The sequence below is a fragment of the Siphateles boraxobius genome, unplaced genomic scaffold (genome assembly GCF_051911475.1).
Source record: "Siphateles boraxobius isolate OS27281-9 unplaced genomic scaffold, OSU_SipBor_1 22, whole genome shotgun sequence".
In the NCBI taxonomy this organism is placed as follows: domain Eukaryota; kingdom Metazoa; phylum Chordata; class Actinopteri; order Cypriniformes; family Leuciscidae; genus Siphateles; species Siphateles boraxobius.
The window spans coordinates 19,832,645-19,845,000 of record NW_027508833.1 but is presented as its reverse complement, the minus strand read 5'-3'; the positions used below and the strand labels follow the sequence as shown (position 1 = coordinate 19,845,000).

Below are 12,356 nucleotides of genomic sequence, written 5' to 3'. Positions count from 1 at the left end.
TCTAACTAATCTTTCTTCTTTCTTTCTTTCTTTCTTTCTTTCTAACTAATCTTTCTTCTTTCTTTCTTTCTTTCTAACTAATCTTTCTTTCTTTCTTTCTAACTAATCTTTCTTCTTTCTTTCTTTCTAACTAATCTTTCTTCTTTCTTTCTTTCTTTCTTTCTTTCTAACTAATCTTTCTTCTTTCTTTCTAACTAATCTTTCTTCTTTCTTTCTTTCTTTCTTTCTAACTAATCTTTCTTCTTTCTTTCTTTCTTTCTTTCTTTCTTTCTTTTTCTTTCTTTCTTTCTAACTAATCTTTCTTCTTTCTTTCTTTCTTTCTAACTAATCTTTCTTCTTTCTTTCTTTCTAACTATTCTTTCATCTTTCTTTCTTTCTTTCTTTCTTTCTTTCTAACTAATCTTTCTTTCTAACTAATTCTTTCTTTCTTTCTTTCTAACTAATCTTTCTTCTTTCTTTCTTTCTTTCTAACTAATCTTTCTTCTTTCTTTCTTTCTTTCTTTCTTTCTTTCTTTCTTTCTTTCTTTCTTTCTTCCTTTCTTTCTTTCTTTCTTTTTCTTTCTTTCTTTTTCTTTCTTTCTTTCTAACTAATCTTTCTTCTTTCTTTCTTTCTTTCTAACTAATCTTTCTTCTTTCTTTCTTTCTTTCTAACTAATCTTTCTTTCTTTCTTTCTAACTAATCTTTCTTCTTTCTTTCTTTCTAACTAATCTTTCTTCTTTCTTTCTTTCTTTCTTTCTTTCTTTCTTTCTAACTAATCTTTCTTCTTTCTTTCTAACTAATCTTTCTTCTTTCTTTCTTTCTTTCTTTCTTTCTTTCTTTCTTTCTTTCTAACTAATCTTTCTTCTTTCTTTCTTTCTTTCTTTCTTTCTTTTTCTTTCTTTCTTTCTAACTAATCTTTCTTCTTTCTTTCTTTCTTTCTAACTAATCTTTCTTCTTTCTTTCTTTCTAACTATTCTTTCTTCTTTCTTTCTTTCTTTCTTTCTTTCTAACTAATCTTTCTTTCTAACTAATTCTTTCTTTCTTTCTTTCTAACTAATCTTTCTTCTTTCTTTCTTTCTTTCTTTCTTTTTCTTTCTTTCTTTCTTTCTTTCTTTCTTTCTAACTAATATTTCTTCTTTCTTTCTTTCTTTCTTTCTTTCTTTCTAACTAATATTTCTTCTTTCTTTCTTTCTTTCTTTCTTTCTAACTAATATTTCTTCTTTCTTTCTAACTAATATTTCTTCTTTCTTTCTTTCTTTCTAACTAATCTTTCTTTCTTTCTTTCTAACTAATCTTTCTTTCTTTCTTTCTTTCTTTCTAACTAATCTTTCTTCTTTTTTTCTTTCTTTCTTTCTTTCTAACTAATCTTTCTTCTTTCTTTCTTTCTTTCTTTCTTTCTAACTAATCTTTCTTCTTTCTTTCTTTCTTTCTTTCTTTCTAACTAATCTTTCTTCTTTCTTTCTTTCTTTCTTTCTTTCTTTCTAACTAATCTTTCTAACTAATTATTTATTTATTTATTTCTAACTAATCTTTCTTCTTTCTTTCTTTCTTTCTTTCTAACTAATCTTTCTTTCTAACTAATTCTTTCTTTCTTTCTTTCTAACTAATCTTTCTTCTTTCTTTCTTTCTTTCTTTCTTTCTAACTAATATTTCTTCTTTCTTTCTTTCTTTCTTTCTTTCTTTCTTTCTTTCTTTCTAACTAATATTTCTTTCTTTCTTTCTAGATTTTTTTAATTCAAATTAGGTGTTGATTACCCACAGACAAATTTTGTAATTACCTATTATTAAATATGCTGTCCTTTCTGTCAAAGTGTCCCTTGCGAAGAGTACAGACTTCCCATAACACTGTGACATAAACTTATAACATGTTTCAGAGTGTAGGGTTTGGGGGTTATCGTCGTGTTCACGTGTAGGTCCAGCCGTGAGGCAGACGACAGGCTCAGTCAATGCGCTTACATGAGTAACTGTTCATATCAATATTTCAGAAAGTCTGTATCTTACCGCATATTGTAATAGTGAAATAGAATGAAATGTATGTTGTTCTGAAGTCTGTTTGAGTTTATTATTGTTGGTGCTTAGTTTAATTATGTTTCTGCTACATAAGTACATTTAAAGTATTTTCTTTTTTTTTGCCTCTCTATCTATCTATCTATCTATCTATCTATCTATCTATCTATCTATCTATCTATCTATCTATCCATCTATCCGTCTATCTATGTATCTATCTATCCGTCTATCCGTCTATCTATCTATCTATCTATCTATCTATCTATCTATCCATCCATCTATCTATCTATCTATCTATCTATCTATCTATCTATCTATCTATCTATCTATCCATCTATCCGTCTATCTATCTATCTATCTATCTATCTATCTATCTATCATCTATCTATCTATCTATCCGTCTATCCATCTATCCATCTATCTATCCATCTATCTATCTATCATCTATCTATCTATCTATCTATCTAATCTATCTATCTATCTATCTATCATCTATCTATATATCTATCTATCTATCTATCATCTATCTATCTATCTATCATCTATCTATATATCTATCATCTATCTATCCATCTATCTATCTATCTATCTATCATCTATCTATCTATCTATCCGTCTATCCATCTATCTATCTATCATCTATCTATCTATCTATCTATCTATCTATCATCTATCTATCTATCTATCTATCTATCTATCTATCATCTATCTATCTATCTATCTATCTATCTATCTATCTATCTATCTATCTATCCATCCATCTATCTATCTATCTATCTATCTATCTATCTATCTATCTATCTATCTATCATCTATCTATCTATCTATCTATCTATCTATCTAACTAAAACTATTTCAAACTGAAAACCTTTAAACTGAAAGCTTTTAAAACTACTTCAAACTTTCTGGCTAGGCTTTTTCAAGCCAACTTAAAGTTTGCCAACAAACTTTTTATCTAGTTATTATTCTTTTTATTACCACTAAAATTTTTGACTCTAACTCCTCCTAGAGCTTTAACTCTACAAACTCCAAACTCGGCTCAGACACTCAGACTGTTCTGAATTAGTGTGCTATATCTTTTCTAACTGATCGGACTTACGGTTTTCCTAAAAATGACGATCAAACTCGGAAAAAACTCCCATTGACTTAACATTGCGGAATGTTCAGATTTTCAAACTGGCCAACTGTCAAAAATTCAAATCTAAACTCCTTGAAGCCCTAGACTGAATCAAACTGCCATTCTATATACTATGAGCCATTGAGACTCATTTAAACTAATAAACTAATCTATCTATGACACTTTTCTATCTACACTTAAACTATTAAACTCATAATAAATTAATAAACTCTAAACTTGAACTCTTAGACTCATTTAAACTTATAAACTCTAAACTCATAAACTCGTACACTTATAAACTCATACACTTATAAACTCATGAACTCTTACTCATTTAAACTTATAAACTCTAAACTCATAAACTCGTACACTTATAAACTCATGAATTCATACACTTATGAACTCATGAATTCATAATCTTATGAACTCATACACTTATGAACTCATGAATTCATACACTTATGAACTCAAACTCATGAATGAATAAACTCTGAACTCTCACTCATTTAAACTTATAAACTCATAAACTCGTACACTTATAAACTCATGAATTCATAAACTTATGAACTCATGAAATCATAAACTCGTACACTTATAAACTCATGAATTCATACACTTATGAATTTTCATAAATTCATACACTTATGAACTTTTAAATTCATAAATAGTTCACCATAGCAACCACCCATAACACCCTAGCAACCACCCAAAATACCTTAAAACACCCTAGCAACACCCTAGCAACCATCCTAAATAGCGTAGAACCCCCTAGCAACACCATAGCAACCACCCAGAACACCCTAGCAACCAACCAAAATACCTTGAACACCCTAGCAACAACATAGCAACCACCCAAAATACCCTAGAACACCCTAGCAACTGCCTAGCAACCACCCAGAACACCCTAACAACCACCCAAAATACCTTAAATCACCCTAGCAACACCATAGCAACCACCCAAAATATCCTAGAACACCCTAGCAACCACCCAGAACACCCTAGCAACCACCCAAAATACCTTAAAATATCCTAGCAACACCATAGCAACCACCCAAAAAAGCCTAGAACACCATAGCAACCACCCAGAACACCCTAGCAACTGCCTAGCAACCAACCAGTACACCCTAGCAACCACCCAGAACACCCTAGCAACTAATATAAACTTCAAACTACTTTAAAATTCAAACTTATTTAAACTTTAAACTAATTTAAACTATAAACTAATTTAAACTCCAAACTACTTTAAACTTCAAAATAATTTACATTTTAAACTAGTTTACATATTAAACTAATGTAAACTTCAAACTACTTTAAACTTCTTTAAATTTTCTGGTCCAAACTTTCACAAGCCAACTTAAAGTTTGTCTCGACGAACTTTTTCTAGTTATTAAGTTGGCTTGTGAGAGCCAACTTACTGATATTGTACTTAAACTTATTATTATTAAGTTGGCTTGTGAGAGCCAACTTACTGATATTGTACTTAAACTTATTATTATTATTATTCTTACTAAAATTTACAACTCTATCTCCTCCTAGAGCTTTAACTCCACATACTCCAAACTCGGCTCAGACACTCAAACTGTTCTGACTCGGTATGCTATATCTTTTCTAACTGATCGGACTTACGGTTTTCCTAAAAATGACGATCAAAGTCGGAAAAAACTCCCATTGACTTAACATTGCGGAATGTTCAGATTTTCAAACTGGCCAACTGCCAAAAATTCAAATCTAAACTCCTTGAAGCCCTAGACTGAATCAAACTGCCATTCTATATACTATGAGCCATTGAGACTAATTTAAACTAATAAACTCATCTATCATGACACTTTTCTATCTACACTTAAACTCTTAAACTCATAATAAATTAATAAACTCTAAACTTGAACTCTTAGACTCATTTAAACTTATAAACTCTAAACTCATACACTTATAAACTCATACACTTATAAACTCATGAATTCAAACTCTTATGAACTCAAACTCATAAATTAATAAACTCTGAACTCTTACTCATTTAAACTTATAAACTCTAAACTCATAAACTCGTACACTTATAAACTCATGAATTCATACACTTATGAACTCATGAATTCATAAACTTATAAACTCATACACTTATGAACTCATGAATTCATACACTTATGAACACAAACTCATGAATGAATAAACTCTGAACTCTTACTCATTTAAACTTATAAACTCTTAAACTCGTACACTTATAAACTCATGGATTCATAAATTTATGAACTCATGAAATCATAAACTCATAAACTCGTCCACTTATAAACTCATGAATTCATACACTTATGAACTCAAACTCATAAATTAATAAACTCTGAACTCTTACTCATTTAAACTTATAAACTCTAAACTCATAAACTCATAAACTTATAAACTCATGAATTCATACACTTATGAATTTTCATAAATTCATACACTAATGAACTTTTAAATTCACAAATAGTTCACCATAGCAACCACCCAGAACACCCTAGCAACTGCCTAGCAACCACCCAAAATACCATACAACACCCTAGCAACACCATAACAACCATCCAAAACACCATAGAATACCCTAGCAACACCATAGCAACCACCCAGAACACCCTAGCAACTGCCTAGCAACCACCCAAAATACCTTAAAACACCCTAGCAACACCATAGCAACCACCCAAAATAGCCTAGAACACCCTAGCAACCATCCTAAATAGTGTAGAACACCCTAGCAACACCATAGCAACCACCCAGAACACCCAAGCAACCACCCAAAATACCTTAAAACACCCTAGCAACACCATAGCAACCACCCAAAATACCCTAGAACACCCTAGCAACTGCCTAGCAACCACCCAGAACACCCTAACAACCACCCAAAATACCTTAAAACACCCTAGCAACACCATAGCAACCACCCAAAATACCCTAGAACACCCTAGCAACTGCCTAGCAACTCCCAGAACACCCTAGCAACTGCCTAGCAACCACCCAGAACACCGTAGCAACCACCCAAAATACCTTAAATCACCCTAGCAACACTATAGCAACCACCCAAAATACCCTAGAACACCCTAGCAACACCCTAGCAACCACCAGAACACCCTAGCAACTGCCTAGCAACCACCCAGAACACCCTAACAACCACCCAAAATACCTTAAATCACCCTAGCAACACCATAGCAACCACCCAAAACACCCTAGAACACCCTAGCAACACCATAGCAACCACCCAGAACACCCTAGCAACCACACAAAATACCTTAAAATACCCTAGCAACACCATAGCAACCACCCAAAATACCTTAAAACACCCTAGCAACACCATAGCAACCACCCAGAACACCCTAGCAACCACCCAGAACACCCTAGCAACTAATATAAACTTCAAACTACTTTAAAATTCAAACTAAATTTAAACTATAAACTAATTTAAACTTCAATCTACTTTAAACTTTAAACTAATTTAAACTTCTAACTACTTTTAACTTTAAACTAATTTAAACATTTAAACTTTAAACTAATTTAAACTATAAACTAATTTAAACTTCAAACTACTTTAAACTTCACACTAATTTACATTTTAAACGAATGTAAACTTTAAACTACTTTAAACTTCTTTAAACTTTCTGGTCCAAACTTTCACAAGCCAACTTAAAGTTTGTCTCGACAAACTTTTTCTAGTTATTATTATTATTATTCTGTCAAAAATTTACAACTCTATCTCCTCCTAGAGCTTTAACTCCACATACTCCAAACTCGGCACAGACACTCAGACTGTTCTGACTCGGTATGCTATATCTTTTCTAACTGATCGGACTTACGGTTTTCCTAAAAATGACGATCAAAGTCGGAAAAAACTCCCATTGACTTAACATGGCGGAATGTTCAGATTTTCAAACTCCCCAACTGTCAAAAATTCAAATCTAAATACCTTGAAGCCCTAGACTGAATCAAACTGCCATTCTATATACTATATGAGCCATTGAGACTCATTTAAACTAATAAACTCATATATCTATGACACTTATCTATCTACACTTAAACTCTTAAACTCATAATAAATTAATAAACTCTAAACTTGAACTCTTAGACTAATTTAAACTTATAAACTCTAAACTCATAAACTCATACACTTATAAACTCATACACTTATAAACTCATGAATTCAAACTCTTATGAACTCAAACTCATAAATTAATAAACTCTGAACTCTTACTCATTTAAACTTATAAACTCTAAACTCATAAACTCGTACACTTATAAACTCATGAATTCATACACTTATGAACTCATGAATTCATAAACTTATAAACTCATACACTTATGAACTCATGAATTCATACACTTATGAACACAATCTTTCTATCTCTCTTTCTTTCTTTCTCTCTTTCTTTCTAAATAATCTTTCTATATTTCTTTCTTTCTAACTAATCTTTCTATCTTTCTTTCTTTCTTTCTTTCTAACTAATTTTACTTTCTATCTTTCTTTCTTTCTAACTAATCTTTCTTTCTTTCTAACTAATCTTTCTATCTTTCTTTCTATCTCTCTTTCTAATCTTTCTTTCTAACTAATCTTTCTTTCTTTCTTTTCTAACTAATCTTTCTATCTTTCTTTCTTTCTTTCTTTCTTTCTAATCTTTCTTTCAATCTTTCTTTTTTTCTTTCTTTCTAACTAATCTTACTTTCTAACTTTCTTTCATTCGAACTAATCTTTCTTTCTAACTAATCTTTCTTTCTTTCTAACTAATCTTTCTATCTCTCTTTCTTTCTTTCTCTCTTTCTTTCTAACTAATCTTTCTATCTATCTTTATTTCTTACTAATCTTTCTTTCAATCTTTCTTTCTTTTTAGCAACCACCCAAAATACCTTAAAACACCCTAGCAACACCATAGCAACCACCCAAAATGCTCTAGAACACCCTAGCAACCACCCAGAACACCCTAGCAACCACCCAAAATACCTTAAATCACCCTAGCAACACCATAGCAACCACCCAAAATACCCTAGAACACCCTAGCAAAACCCTAGCAACCACCAGAACACCCTAGCAACTGCCTAGCAACCACCCAGAACACCCTAGCAACCACCCAAAATACCTTAAATCACCCTAGCAACACCATAGCAACCACCCAAAATACCCTAGAACACCCTAGCAACACCCTAGCAACCACCAGAACACCCTAGCAACTGCACAGCAACCACCCAGAACACCCTAGCAACCACCCAAAATACCTTAAATCACCCTAGCAACACCATAGCAACCACCCAAAATACCCTAGCAACACCCTAGCAACCACCAGAACACCCTAGCAACTGCCTAGCAACCACCCAGAACACCCTAGCAACCACCCAAAATACCTTAAATCACCCTAGCAACACCATAGCAACCACCCAAAATACCCTAGAACACCCTAGCAACCACCAGAACACCCTAGCAACTGCCTAGCAACCCCAAAACACCCTAGCAACTGCCTAGCAACCACCCAGAACACCATAGCAACCACCCAAAATACCTTACAACACCTTAGCAACACCATAGCAACCACCCAGAACACCATGGCAACCATCCAAAATACCTTAAAACACCCTAGCAACACCATAGCAACCACCCAAAATACCGTAGAACACCCAAGCAACACCATAGCAACCATCCAAAACACCCTAGCAACCACCTAAAATACCTTAGCAACCGCCAGGCAACCACCCAGAACACCTTAGCAACCCACTAGAAACACCCTAGCAACTTTAAATTACTTCAAACTATACTTCAAACTTTAAACTACTTTAAACTTTAAACCATTAAAACTTTAAACTTTAAACTTTAAACTACTTTAAACTTTAAACTAATTTCAACTTCAAACTACTTTAAAATTTAAACTAATTTAAACTTTAAACTAATTTAAACTTCTTCAAACTTATTGGTCCAAACTTTCACAAGCCAACTTAAAGTTTGTCTCGACGAACTTTTTCTAGTTATTATTCTTTTTATTACCACTAAAATGTTTGACTCTAACTCCTCCTAGAGCTTTAACTCTACAAACTCCAAACTCGGCTCAGACACTCAGACTGTTCTGACTTAGTGTGCTATATCTTTTCTAACTGATCGGACTTACGGTTTTCCTAAAAATGACGATCAAACTCGGAAAAAACTCCCATTGACTTAACATTGCGGAATGTTCAGATTTTCAAACTGGCCAACTGTCAAAAATTCAAATCTAAACTCCTTGAAGCCCTAGACTGAATCAAACTGCCATTCTATATACTATGAGCCATTGAGACTCATTTAAACTAATAAACTAATCTATCTATGAAACTTTTCTATCTACACTTAAACTATTAAACTCATAATAAATTAATAAACTCTAAACTTGAACTCTTAGACTCATTTAAACTTATAAACTCTAAACTCATGAATTCATACACTTATAAACTCATGAATTCATAAACTTATGAACTCTTAAACTCATAAATTAATAAACTCTGAACTCTTACTCATTAAAACTTATAAACTCTAAACTCATAAACTTGTACACTTATAAACTCATGAATTCATACACTTATAAACTCATGAATTCATAAACTTATGAACTCTTAAACTCATAAATGAATAAACTCTGAACTCTTACTCATTAAAACTTATAAACTCTAAACTCATAAACTTGTAAACTTATAAACTCATGAATTCATACACTTATGAACTCATGAATTCATAAACTTATAAACTCATACACTTATAAACTCATGAATTCATACACTTATGAACTCAAACTCATAAATGAATAAACTCTGAACTCTTACTCATTTAAACTTATAAACTCTAATCTCATAAACTCGTACACTTATAAAATCATGAATTCAAACTCTTATGAAATCAAACTCATAAACTAATAAACTCTGAACTCTTACTCATTTAAACTCACAAAACTTATGAACTCATGAATTCATACACTTATGAACTCATACACACATATAAACTCATGAATTCATAGACTTATGAACTCAAACTTATAAATGAATAAACTCTGAACTCTTACTCATTTAAACTTATAAACTCTAAACTCATACACTCGTACACTTATAAACTCATACACTTATAAACTCATACACTCGTACACTTATAAACTCATGAATTCATTAACTTATGAACTCATGAAATCATAAACTCATAAACTCGTACACTTATAAACTCATGAATTCATACACTTATGAACACAAACTCATGAATGAATAAACTCTGAACTCTTACTCATTTAAACTTATAAACTCTAAACTCATAAACTCGTACACTTATAAACTCATGAATTCATAAACTTATGAACTCATGAAATCATTATAAACTCATGAATTCATACACTTATGAACTCAAACTCATAAATTAATAAACTCTGAACTCTTACTCATTTAAACTTATAAACTGTAAACTCATAAACTTGTACACATAAACTCATAAACTTAAAAACTCATGAATTCATACACTTATGAATTTTCATAAATTCATACACTTATGAACTTTTAAATTCATAAATATTTCACCATAGCAACCACCCAGAACACCCTAGCAACTGCCTAGCAACCACCCAAAATAAAATACAACACCCTAGCATCACCAAAACAACCACCCAAAATACCATAGAATCCCCTAGCAACACCATAGCAACCACCCAGAACACCCTAGCAACTGCCGAGCAACCACCCAAAATACCTTAAAACACCCTAGCAACACCATAGCAACCACCCAAAATACCCTAGAACACCCTAGCAACTGCCAAGCAACCACCCAGAACACCCTAACAACCAACCAAAATAACTTAAATCACCCTAGCAACACCATAGCAACCACCCAAAATACCCTAGAACACCATAGCAACCACCCAGAACACCATAGCAACCACCAAAAATACCTTAAACACCATAGCAACCATCTTAAATAGCGTAGAACACCATATTAACACCATAGCAACCACCCAGAACACCCTAGCAACCACCCAAAATACCTTAAAACACAATAGCAACACCATAGCAACCACACAAAATACCATAGAACACCCTAGCAACTGCTTAGCAACCACCCAGAAGACCCTAACAACCACCCAAAATACCTTAAAACACCCTAGCAACACCATAGCAACCACCCAAAATACCCTAGAACACACTAGCAACACCATAGCAACCACCCAGAACACCCTAGCAACCACCCAAAATACCCTAGAACACCTTAGCAACCACCAGAACACCCTAGCAACTGCCTAGCAACCACCCAGAACACCCTAGCAACCCCCCAAAATACCTTAAAACACCCTAGCAACACCATAGCAACCACCCAAAATACCTTAAAAGACTCTAGAAACCACCCAGAACACCCTAGTAACCGCCTAACAACCAACCAGAACACCTTAGCAACCACCTAAAATACCTTAAATCAATCTAACTAATCTATCTTTCTTTCTTTCTTTCTAACTAATCTATCCATCTTTCTTTCTAACTAATCTATCTTTCTTTCTTTCTTTCTTTCTAACTAATCTATCTATCTTTCTTTCTTTCTTTCTTTCTTTCTAATCTATCTTTCTTTCTTTCTAACTAATATTTCTTTCTTTCTTTCTAACTAATCTATCTTTCTTTCTAACTAATCTATCGTTCTTTCTTTCTAACTAATCTATCCATCTTTCTTTCTAACTAATCTATCTATCTTTCTTTCTAACTAATCTATCTATCTTTCTTTCTAACTAATCTTTCTTTCTTTCTCACTAATCTATCTTTCTTTCATTCTAACAAATCTATCTATATTTCTTTCTAACTAATCTATCTTTTTTCTTTCTAACTAATCTTTCTTTCTTTCTAACCAATCTATCTATCTTTCTTTCTAACTAATATTTATTTCTAACTAATCTATCTCTCTTTGTAACTAATCTATCTTTCTTTCTTTCTAACTAATCTTTCTTTCTTTCTAACTAATCTATCTTTTTTCTTTCTGACTAATCTATCTTTTTTCTTTCTCACTGATTTATCTATCTTTCTAACTAATCTATCTTTCTTTCTTTCTAACTAATCTTTCTTTCTTTCTAACTAATCTTTCTTTTTTCTTTTCTAACTAATCTCTTTCTTTCTAACTAATCTCTTTCTTTCTTTCTAACTAATCTATCTTTCTAACTAATCTTTCTTTCTTTCTTTCTTTCTTTCTTACTGATCTATCTTTCTTTATAGATATTTTGCTATATCTTTTCAGACTGATTTGACTTTTAGATTTCTTAAAAATTA

At 32.1% G+C, this 12,356-nt stretch overlaps 1 long non-coding RNA gene across 1 annotated transcript in view; it reads right to left on the bottom strand.

The window, feature by feature from the left end:
* Window positions 1-12,083, bottom strand: part of LOC143746836 (uncharacterized) — a 29,106-nt gene extending 17,023 nt beyond the window's left edge. The window contains exon 1 of the long non-coding RNA XR_013206619.1: window positions 12,030-12,083. This is a non-coding gene — a long non-coding RNA (uncharacterized LOC143746836). The remainder of the gene's footprint in view (window positions 1-12,029) is intronic.
* Window positions 12,084-12,356: the final 273 nt, after the last annotated feature.